The sequence below is a fragment of the Haemorhous mexicanus genome, chromosome 7 (assembly GCF_027477595.1).
Source record: "Haemorhous mexicanus isolate bHaeMex1 chromosome 7, bHaeMex1.pri, whole genome shotgun sequence".
Classification (NCBI taxonomy): domain Eukaryota; kingdom Metazoa; phylum Chordata; class Aves; order Passeriformes; family Fringillidae; genus Haemorhous; species Haemorhous mexicanus.
In genome coordinates this window covers 26160860-26173608 of record NC_082347.1, presented here as the reverse complement: position 1 = coordinate 26173608, position 12749 = coordinate 26160860, and the positions used below count along the sequence as shown (strand labels likewise).

The window sequence follows — 12749 nt, the reverse complement described above, 5'->3', positions numbered from 1 at the left end:
ATAAACCAGACAGAGCAATTCAACAGAATCTGAATGATTTTTCCTGATAAAATGTTCATCTTGTATGAGGTTATTTCTCCACAACATGAACAAAAGTTTATATAGCTAAAAATCTTTTGAAGCAGCATAGAATCATAGAGTATCCTGAGTTGGAAGGAGCCCACAAGGATCATCGAAGTCCAACACCTGTTCCTGCACGGGAACATCCCTGAGTCACACCATATGCCAGAAAGCATTGTCTAACTGCTTCTTCTACTCTGTCAGGCTTGGTGCTGTGACCACTTCCCTGGGGACGCTGTTGCAGTGCCTAATCACCCTCTTGGGTGAAGAACCTTTTCCTAATATCCATCCTAAACCTCCCCTCACTCAGCTTCAGGCCATTTCCTTGGGTCCCGTCACTGGTCACCACAGAGAAGAGATCAGTGTCTGCCCCCCTGCTTCCCCTCATGAGGAAGCTGCAGACTCTCTCAAGTCTCCCCCAGGCAGAACAAGCCAAGTGAGCTGAGCCACCTGCTCCTCACAAGGTTTCCCTTCTAGGCCCCCCACCATCTTCACAGCCCTCCTTGGGCACTCGCTAACAGTTTTAGATCTTTCTTACATGGAGGTGGCCTGAAGTGCTCCAGCACCCAAGGTGAGACTGCACCACTGCAGAGGAGAAGGGGTCAGCCACCTGCCCAGACTGGCAGGTGATGCTGTGCCTGATGCACCCCAGGATTCAGTATAGCTTAACAGAGTTGTGTTTTGATGGTTTAAACCTTCTACTGTTAACTGTTATTTGCAGTTTTATACCACAAAACACACACTGACAAGTCACAGGCTAAAGAACACTAAATAGAGAAAAAGACAACAAAAACTATATACATATCATGGGAATATTTTCATTAGTCACATTCAGTTGGTTTATTAGAATTTGACTTATTTCAGAGTGTGCATAAGAGTGGCCCTGCTCAAATGTAGTTTGATACAGCATTATTAAACATATATATGCATTTAAAACATGCAGCTGCTGATGCTCTCCTGGCTGTTTCCAAACCACTCCATCTGGTAAGACTTTTTTTTAAAACTAAACTATATTCTAAGTGAGATTTCACAGCATAGTTTATCAAGTGTCTCATTTGAAAAAATAAAGAACCCAATGTTTTCTAAATGAATTAATCAGCTGGGCTCATGTTTACACGTTAATGGATGCACAGTATTGTATTCAAGCACATTAAAAACTCAGTTATGTCATTCATTATACTGTGTAGGCCAGGCAGTAATGCTCACACAGCAGTTGGGATACTTGCAGACACACACAAGTGGTATTGATCCCCGTAAGTCATGCTGAAGTCCCTCCTTTAAGGACAAGCAGTCCCATGCCAGGTAAGTGACACTGTACATGACAAATTCTTGCCTCATCTCTCCACAGTGCAGGAACTCAGTCCTGCTGGTACCAAGTTGATGCTGACTGAAGGTGATGAAAACTGAGGCTTTCAGCACCTTTCCAGACCACAACATGAAGAGCAAATGAGAAGCAGCACAGAAGAAGCTCTCATTTCATTATCAGAGGAAAGTAGATCCTTAAATACTTATGCTTTATATCATCAGGAAGAAAATTACGTTAATAAATGCCTATGAATTAATTATAAATTCAAAGATAGTTAACTCCCAGCACTGCATGCAACAGGTTTGTTTAAACATACAGGTCCATATATGTGATGTGCGCATTTTGATCTACTTATAGCAGTTCAAAGGTAACAACAGTGTTTGAATCAATCATTTCATATTATGAAAGAAACAGAATTAAGAAATGAACTGAGCTCATCAGAGTAGATATGTGTCATTTGTGACAGGAAACATGGTGTCCTGGTTCTCTTGCAAATATTTCCCCAGCTCATCTGGGTTCTGAATTTGTTCATAGGGAAAGTCCCAGGCTATTGGGTCAGAAAATTCCTTCAGGGTCTGGCCTATTTTCTCCCATTCCCCACACCACTCAGGATTTTCCATGCCTGGATCAGGTGCCTCCTCAACCCCTCTGGACATCTCAGCCCTCACTCTAGACAAGCTGCAGACCGTACACAAGAAGCTTACCAGATAAAATACCAGGAAAGTGGTCTCTTTAACATTCAGGGGAAGCTAAATATTCTCAAAAGGTGACATAACAGATTTAAAAGAGAAGAAGGAGAGGAAGGGCTGGGAAACCTCATCCCCTACTCCTCCTCCTCTAACAAACAGGGTGCAGTTACCAATAAATCCCCAAAACAGGCTACGGAAGCTAGGATGAATAAACAACAGACCATACATATTTTGAACAAACCCCAGTACTTTTGTTAACACCCTATAAATCATAATCATCACACCCAGCAAAATATCCATCCTAATCAGTGCCCTTCTTCTGTACAAGCTACATGTTAGGGACAGTACTGGAGCTATTTGTGGGTAAGAAAACAAGCCTAAGCCTAGGGACCAAAAAGACATCAGTGCCTCAAGCCAGAGAGGTGTTATAAATTCAAGCAGCATGGCTACTGGCTGCTTTATCCCAATACAGGATAAGTAAAACCAAAATGCAATTAGAACAAATTTTTTTCTACTTCCTCAAGCCCCACATTGGGCACCAAAATATTTGTCCTAGTTTGAGGCAAATTTGGGAGGAAACACCCAAGGGGTGTCTCCTCTGAAAAGGCAGATTCCAGGAGCCCTTCCCCCAACCAGTTCAGGAGAAAATCTCCTTGAAGAAAATGGAAAAAAGCTGTTTCTTTAAAAAGCAAAGTATTCACAAGCCTGGAAAAATGGATAATATTAAACAATAAAACTTCTCGCTGTTCTGAAGAGATGGCAAATTCAGAGAGTCCTTCTGTGGTTCAGAGGGTTCTCTGTGGGTTTGGCTTGGCTCTCGCTCAGTCTCAGGTCTGGTGTCCAGGCTGCAGTGCCACTTGGGAGGGGGGCGAGCAATTGTCCTGGTGTTCCAGACCTGAGAAAAGCTGAGCAGTTCCAGAAAAAAGACACTGTCCCATGAAAACCTTTCTTGACTCAGCTCACAGATGAGAAACCAGCTTAAAAAGCAAAGGAAAGCTGCCCTCCCTCTATCTGTGCTGCAGAAAACACACCAAGCAAAAGACATCTGGGGGAGGAAGTGAAGCTTCTGCAGACAAAACTTCACGCCGCTGCTTCTCCCTCCCTTGGCTCTTGGATCTGATCTTAAGGCACAGAACTCAACATCCAGCATCAGCAGATGGTGGGAGATACAATACAGTATCATAAAGTCACCCTAGGACACAGGGTATGACAGAGCTGGTGACTATAGCCCTCAAATGCGTGATGGAAATACAGCTGCTCTCATTTTTCTGTGTTTCTTCAACTTTTGACTTTCTCATCAACTAACTTTCACTCAGCAGTCCTCAGTGTTCTCTAACACAGTGCTTACTTTTTTAAAAAAGCCAGGTTCTTTTTCACATATATGAATTTCCTAACACATAGAAATAACTGCTGCTTTCTAAGCATTACCATCCTCGAGTAGTTTCTTGAAATCCTTAAAGAACTACTGTATCATCCTGATGTGAAACAGAGTAATTACTTACATTTAATATCAATAAAATGTATCTTTTGAAAGGAACAGCCAGGACACACAAGAATTTGTGAACTCCAAGCATTCCGTTAAAGCAGTTCTAATACTTCTTGAAATATACCAATGTTCAATGTCAGCTCCCAAATTAATTTCAGAGACAAAATAAACATTGATCAATAAAGCCAAATTCTCAGCAAAATTTGAAATGAGTGAATAATTCTAACTTTGCAAGAAGATCCACATTGGTACAATGTTACATCCTTATCAAGCTACTCTGGAGTCTGTTTCAAGGCAAGTCCACAACTACCCTCCAGTTATCCTAAGAGTTAATTGTATTTTGTAGATGAAAGAATTACTGAAATCCATCTGAACTAGGAAACTAACAAAACAAAAAATCCTTAGTTTTCTTGATAGAAATTGTGAAGCAATCTGAATGGCATTTAGAGAGAACCACAACATACACCTTCACTGGGTACTGATTCTCTAGACATCTGATGGAAATGCCATTCTACAGCTTTTAAAAATTTGAAACCACAGAATTCCTTAGGTTGGAAGACACGTCTTGAGATCATCTAATCCAACCTGTCTGCTCAAGCAGGGCCAGCTAAAGCAGGTTGTCCACGACTTTAACAAGCTGGGTTTTGACTGTGTCCATAGATGGGGCTGTAAACACTCTCTGGGCAATCTGTCCCAGTTTTGATCAACTTCATAGTGGAAAAAAGATATTTTCCTGTTATCAGATAGAATTTAATGTGTTTCAATTTGCACCTATTACCTCTTTTCCTGTCAGTGGGCACTACTGAGAACAGTTTGACTTCTTCTTCTTCATTCCCTCCCATCAAGGAATTATATATGCTGAAAAGATCCCCTTGAGAGGTTTTTCCCCCCAGCTGAGCAGTCCCCAAACTCTCCACCTCTCCTTATATGAACAGTGCTCCAATAACTTAAACACCTGTGGGCCCCTGAGACTTGCTTCATGTCCTTCTTGTTCTAAGAACTGGACACAGCACCCCACTTGTCACTTCATCAGTGCTGCACCACAGACAGGAAAATCAGCCTCCCTCAAACTCTAGGCAACCTAGTTAAAATTACTGCATACTTACTCAGGTAGGAGGAAGAGTTCCCATATAACCACCTGGGATCTCTTATTTCCAGTGTTAAATTCCCAACCAAGCAGAACATTATCTAGAATAGAACACTAATTGGGTTGGCAGGACCTTTGGACATCATCTGGTCTAATGCCTTTGCTCAGAACAGGTCTAATGTTAAAGTTAATTCAGATTGCTCACAGCTTCAACCAAAGAAAGTCTGAGTATATGTAAGGATGGCAATTATACAACCTCTCTAGGCAACTTGTCTCAACCCCTGACTATCCTCATTGTGAATTAATTTATTTAGATCCAGTTGGAATTTTCCTTGCTCCTTCTTGTATACTTTCTCTGATATATGAGCAATTTACTAGCAGCAAGTCAACCTAACTCTTACTGCCATTATCCAAGTCTTTGCCATAATCTTGGGATGATGTGACATAGTTCTTTGCTTTTTAGACAAAGAGTAGTAACATTGTTTATCATATAAAAATACTAGTATGCTCAGTGTGAAAACTGCCTTTGATTTGATAGGAAACAATAGGAATCAGGCTACTCTTATCCCCATCAGTTACACATGAAAATGATCAGCAGTGAGGTTTTGCATTTCTACCAACAGGGTTTTTCTTCATCCTCACTAAGCTCTCTATAAGAAGCCATGCATTAGCACATAATAGCACTTCTGGGATATATATAGCATTTCTTAATGCTTACTCTTCTTTTATGGCCTAAAGTAAAGTAGCAAAGCAGGTTGCAAAATGCCAACATCTGTATTATTAGGCCATTGACAAATACATAAACAAGAAAAATGCATTCAAGAAATACTTCAAGTGAAAGGTAAAATTGTGTCACACAGTGTTCCAACTGTGTTGAACTAAATTCCAGGAACTTTTTAAAAGTAAGAGAATTCATAAAGTAAGTTACTACAGACTTTATAATAATTGGCTGTTAGTAAAGAAGAGAGAATCAAACAAGTGACTCCAGCAAGGGGAAGATGAGCAGATCTGTATTGTTAAATATTTCCTTAGAACACTGAAATACTGGTCAGCCGTAGCACACTCACTGTCTCTTCCCAGCTAGGGAACCAGAAAACAAGAAACAAGGTCATAACAGTGGGAGAGGGAGATTGCCAGTGCAAGGAAAAAAAAAAAATCAGAACTCTGAAACAAAAATTAACTAGAAATTGTCTCAAGCATGAAGGAGACAATTTAACTTCAGTCAAATGTATGCAGAGGTTGAAGGGAAAAAATATCTGGTTTAGAACATATTATTAGCTGACCATTAAACATACTGAGGGAAGATCTTGTGACCAGTTTTACATACCTCCCTGGAAACAGCAAATTCAAGAACTGTGATTATAGTCTTCAGAGGTATTGCAAGTATAAAACCAACAATCTATCTCATCAGAATCCAAACTTTTAAGCTAAAAGCAGCCATAGATTTAAGTGTGATGGGCATATTTTAAAAAGGTATTTATTTTCCTTCTGTTTCCTTGATTCTTTTTTCACTATTGTGGATTTTTATTTTGAAGAATATTTTGAATAGGCATGATTACATGTATCAGACACAAAGATATTCAGAAACTTCCCAGAGGAAGTGAGACAAACTTAGAAAATTTTACAGACCAAATGGTCTGCTCAGTTACCCCAGTGTCCAATGTGTGAACTGTGATCAGCTGTTGCTTTCTGGCTTGTTTGGGCTTTTTAAAGCACCGTTCAGGTATAGATGGCCATGTAGCCAAGGTGATTCTTCATATGCAAATAACCTAGCTGACACTATTTTGGCTTTAAAGGCAAAAGTTCTTTGTTATAGTATAAAACTTTGTATTGCGCCACAACACAAGTGGCACATTGGTTTGGGTTTTTTTCCCCCCACAGGTAATTGATTTTTGGTGAAGTGGGGTTAGCCTTTGAAGCATCAGAGACTGCTCACAGGGGGTGACGCACTTTCAGGAGGTTTATAAGACATCAAACCAAGGTGCTTCTGTGCCTCCATTTGTCTGTGTGCTTTTGTCACTGGTTAAAAGCCAGTGATTTGTGGTGGAGTTAGGATCTCTGGGCAACTAAAATACTGGTGGTATCCTCAACCTCTCCTGGATTTATCTCACAGCATGCTAACTTCCATGCACTTCACTCTGCTGTGCTACATCTCCTTCACCTTTTTTTGGAGTATTGGAAACAAATGTTTTGTGGTTCACAGCATGTTCTGTAGGCTGCAATAGAGCAGGCATTATTTCGGAGTTGCCTGATTGTGGAGACCCACAGGGCATGACCAAAGTAGTCTTTTACAGTCCTATGCTTTATATAAATTTCTAGCAGTTCTGTATAAGGACAGAATCTAGCAAGTCTCTGTAAGTAGAGCAAGTAATGGTGTTGTGTTCTGGTAACATATTAAAGAAGATACATAATTTGAAACAATTACCTTGGTTCCTAATCAGGTGTTCTCCTTGCACCACGAACATCTTGCATCATCAGAATTACATTTTTGGTCTCTAGCCATTTACTTCACTTCTACTGAAGAGTTTATTAGACTGTCGGAATTAATGGAAATCCCACTTGTGTTGCCATTTCTATTATTATATAATCTCCAATACTTCTTAACTACTTTACCTATTGCTATCTGATGATAAACTTCTGCCAGTTCAGTTTCCTTTTATGCTCCTCTCTACAATAGTATCACCTGCTTATTCTGAGGCTTCTCCAGGGAAAATCTGTTCTGCAATTAATGCTACTTCAAGTCTCCCTGCTACTCCACAATGGAAAAAAATAAATCAATCAGTGATACTCAGAGCTACATTATCAGAAAAATTCCAGTGGTGTACTCATGCACAGAGCAGCCTGACACAGCTGTTGTCCTCATGGGCAAGACTATGCCTCCTCTACAGACTTCCAGGATCTGTAGGTCCCAGAGCAAACACTTTCCCAATTTGATGTATGTATCCTTCCAGAGGAAATGTATTTCTATAACAGTTTGATCATAGGTTTCAAGTTTGCTAATCAAGTCACAACATAGTCTTTGCTTTTTCACAAGACATCCTAGCAGCTACTTGCTATAATTCTATTACTTTTTAAAAAATCATTTTTTCTGTAAGTAATATATATCCTCTTCGACTCTATATCACATTGTACACATAAATCATATAAAAATACCTATTATAGATAATATTTTTTCCACTCTTTTTTCCTCTCAAATTATCAAAGCCACTTACATCAACATATACAGCACAGCTAAACCATAACCTGAAGTCTTCAAATAGTTTTATAGAGTTTCATCTCTCAATTTCCATGAAATTAAAAGACAAATGAAAACAATGAAAACAAACTGTAAGAAGCCTCCAGTGACTCCTACTAAAACTGTTACTAACAGATTTTGTTTCTTACAGTTGGAAACTGGCAGGAATGCAAATCAAATTGTATCACACATGTCAAACAGCTTCACAATTATGCAATCAACTTGCACTGCAAATTAAAAACAAGACTTGCTACTAGATCTTAAGTCAAAACAAATTTAAAGCGTCAATAAGCTCAGCAAAAGCAATCCTCAACAAAATCTACTCATGACTCTTATGATGGCAGAACCAGGAAACAAACAGGCTTGAAGGGAGATAGAAAAGTAGCAACCAAATTGCCTCATCTTTTACAAGACAAATTAAGAATATTCACAATGTCTTAGGGAGCTAACTACTCTATGTCAATCGATTTTCAACAGGAGTTCTGTTTGCAGCTCTCTCAAGAATAAAACCTTTAAATTAGTAACACAACGCTGGGTGGACTCCATTTCATTTGAACTGCATGGGACTCATTCATGGGAACTGCCACTTTGTCAGCCTATTGAAACAGTCAGCTTCGTCTGAGAAAACTTAACACAGACACCTGTGCATTTAAATTGTAAAACAGAGAATGTTTCTTCTGAATAAGCTAAGAGAAAATAGGGGGCAGACCAAGATACCAAGGTTCATATCCTCCTATGATCTTCTTTGACAGCAATTTAACATATATATGTAGGTAAAGAGTCAATGTCTGTGCAGCAACATGTTCCATGTGACCTGTCCATCTAATCATATGACCATAATCACTGTAGAATTTAGCCTACTGAGTTAGATAAAAAAAACTTCCATAAGAAAAAGCAAAAAAAAAAAAAAGCTCTTTGGGTATTTTAATGTTTTTAACAGTTTGCACTAACAAATGAGAGTCACTGCATGTAATCTTTCACAGAAAGCATAATCTTGAAATTCTAATAATTTTTATCCTCTATACTAATGGTAACAATTAAGTAAAACTGATACATTTAGTTGACTCTTCATGTGAATAGTGTGCTAGTTTTGAGGAGAGACAAACTCAGGATTCTAGCCAGAACCTATTCTCAAGTGAGCAATCAACCCATAACTTGACATCATCTGCCAGTTCTGCAGTGACATAGCTTAGGAAGTTGGCTGCTAGTTTGCCCAACCTTAGTTCCATGACTGCATGAAACTAAAGAAGTTTGTATAAATGGTGTCAGCATGTGACATTATCAAAAGGGAGTTTTCTAAAGAAAAGATGTATAAAACAGTTCTCAAGTATGTAAAATAAGCTTGATATTGTTTTTGCAATTACAGAATCCTGGCCTTCAGACTCTGCCTGCATGTAAACAGCATATTCTTGGTTTATGTGCATTTAATTAGAATGAACACAAAATCAACCAAAAACTTTGAGACCACGTTTACCATCCCTGCATCTTGAACTTCCTCTTGTAGTACTTGGAAGTCTGGATTTAGTGCAGAGCCAATGAGATCATGTGGCTTTTAGCTGACTAGGCTGTGGCAGTTTGGACGCCCTGTTTTTAGGGTTCTCGACAGAGCAGGGCTGAGTCTTTCTCAGAATACAAAGAATATACATGATCCATTTATAAAATTGTACTGCCTGCTGAAGCTCATTGTCACATTTCAAACTTATCCAGTCTCATCAACTAGACTTGATTGTGGACTACTTGGCTACAAAATTCTGAAGGAAGAAAACATTGGTGAGAAATGTAGCTAATACTTCTGGAGATTAGATGCTTTTGAGTCTAAAATGAATACCAGTACAGGAAAAGCCCTTCTAGAAATCCAGATATTTGAATACAACAAAATAATATCTGTTTTGGTCCTCAAATATATAATGGCACTTAATGAAAACATCTAACAAATATACAAATTGGATCATTGATTAAGAATCTTGCTTTATATATAGAGAAACAGATCTTAATTTCCTCCTCACAAAGAATCACAATCCTACTGAAATCACTACATTCCCCTGCAGGTATATCTATATTATCTGCCATCTATAACATGGCAGATTAACTATATTTATGTTACATCTTTAGGCCTGGATTGTATAAACATTATTATCTTGCTTCACTATGCATACCCAGAGTCCATGCAAGCCTACAGTGCTCATTAAAATCATGACTATCAGCCTTCATCAAGCTTTAGTCTGGAAGTTCATGCAGGAATATACAGATATATGTAACAGTCACCTCCTTATACCTTAAAAAGGTGTGTAAGTCAGCAGAGAGAATGCATCATTCTTTTGTTTCATACCTCACTGCTATTTCTAATCTGTGTTGCAAGAGTTCCAAATTCTATAGTGACTGTCAAACACGAAGACATTCTATGAGATGAGATTTATCACAGATATAACAGCTCATCTTCAAATTGCCAGCTGACTTTTCCCTGTATCAACACACTTGAAAAAGCCCAAACATATCCTAAACATTTTTACTTGCAAAATTTTTCACATTTTGTAATGAACTGAGCTCCCATAAATGTTAAATACATTTCAAGGATGGTTTTCCAAAGCAAATGATAAACTGTGCTAAAGATATCCAATTTCTGACCTTTCTACATTACTACAATCTGTATGCATTTTATTGAGTTTTTTTAGATGTGACTATTTTCTTCAGTGCTGTAATAACTTTAGGTTCTAGAGGCATGAAGCTAGAAGGTTTTACCTAACAATTTATATGGCAAATCTCACTCCATTCCCTAATCTAATATCCTTGGGAAGCTTTTAAGAGTAAAAGGCGTAATACTCTTAAAATTATTTCCCTTTATCACAAATGCATAGATGGGAATATGAAATTTTGACAAGGAATTTGGCTTATGAGAACTTGTTGATACATGTAACACATAGTCTGCTCCTATCATCATCATGCTGTCTATTTAATAATTCACAGTTAAATACAAGACCTCGGTTGCCACAGCTCAGTAGGAATAAAATTAAGGAGATTTACATTTTTCCTGCTGAGAAATATGGAATTCTGTCTAATGTTTTATCCTGTGTCTTTTAAACTTGTCAGAAACACTGGTACCATCAAAACCCTCTATCAGTCAGGAACTAAAATATGTATTTGGGGGCTGTTTCTTCTATTATGCATCAACTTACCAAATTCCTGACAGAAACCATTGTTACAAAATACGTCTAAAACAGATAATTTCAAACATAGAATAGCAATTCCCAGTTTTACTTGATATATTTAAAATCTATTGTACAATTTTCTTCATTGCATCTGTTTTTCTTAACATTTGTACCAGTGAAGCAATGCCTTTACCCTGCCTTTTACTTTATATATCAGTTAATAGTACAAAAAACTCAAGAACAGTTGAGAACTGTTAAGATGAGCTAGTGAAACTGCTTTCTTATAATCCTATTTTATGTTAATGTCCTTCAGTCAATAAGGAAAATGCTAATGAATTTCAGTAGAGAGATTCAAAAATACTCCTGAAAACGAATGCTTTTGGTGCAATTAATGTGGTGCTAACAAAACCACCTAACAAAGATAGCCATAACAAAGAGAAATGGAAAGTGTACTGGTTTGTTGAAGATAGACTGCATCCAGTCACTTTTTTAAAGATGGAAAAAGTAACCCCATCATTTGTCTGGATTTTAGGAACACCTGTCCAAATCTTTACATACAATTTTTACTCAGTAAAAAAGTCAGTTTTACTATGTTTGTTAGAGCAAACATCCTTGCTATGAACATGACTTCTCAATGGTGTTATTTTCCAAACCACTGTCACTGATGTACACAGGAGCCAATTTAAATGGCACTTAGTGGTCAAAGAACAATAAACTTGTAACTGTGGGAAACAGTAAAGGTAAGTGGAGCCTCCATCACTGACAACTTTCAAAATCAAACTGGATAAGGTCATGAGCAATCTCATCTGTTGATCCCACTTTCAATGGGGGACATGGAATAGATGAGCTCCAGAGATCCTTTCCAACCTCAGTGATTCTGTGAAATACCAACCAGAATTACTCAATAGGTCAGGAACATGTTCACTTCATGCAGTTTTAGGCTACCTGCAAACAGGAAGTGTATAAGGTGTTAGTCACCCCAGCTGAGTCTGACCTGTATCAGAGGTGAATGCCACGGTGAGTGCTGGGGTCTGGTCTCACACCATGGCATTGGTCTCTCCTGAGACCAGTGGTTACCTGGGATACACCCAAGCCTGCACTGACTCTGGCACCTCCTTGTCTACATTACCCATTGGCATCCACTATGCTAAGCATCATAATGTCAGCTAAACAAACCCACTGGGTTCTCCTAAAGATCAGTACAGACTGGTATCAGATTGCACAGCACCTCTGTGCCCACTCCCATTTGCTCCATGCCATGTCTAAAAATGTAAATTATGAAAAAGCTGCTAATTTAAGGACAAAACTACCATTACTGTAAGCTTCCTGGAATAGTGCATAACAGCAACTACCCCACAGTCCTGTTAAACTGGGTTAATGGCTGCTTTGCATGGCTCAACTTCCCTCTTTATTCCCTTCATTCAAGTTTTTCTATTTCTCATCTCCCTTCTGCATTCCCCTGCTTCTATGGGTTGCTCCATTTCTTAGAGGCACTAAATTTTAACTCAAAATCTGATGAACAAATGAAGCTTCCCGAGAAATAATTGTGTTTTCAAAACAGTATAGCTTTGGGGTAGAGATGTTATTCCATGTTATGTATGTAACAGGAGTCTAAATTCTTCTCCAAGAGGAAAACTCAATAATCTCAAATTGCAGGAGATGTCCTTTCACAGTACAGAATTCTACTCAAACAACTAAGTTTTATATTCAGGTCACTACTTGACTTTAGAACACCTACTA

General features: G+C 38.4%; 1 protein-coding gene across 1 annotated transcript in view; it reads right to left on the bottom strand.

Moving 5' to 3' along the window:
* PCGF5 (polycomb group ring finger 5) overlaps nucleotides 1–12749 on the bottom strand; it is a 65225-nt gene that overhangs the window by 34609 nt on the left and 17867 nt on the right. The window lies entirely within an intron of this gene.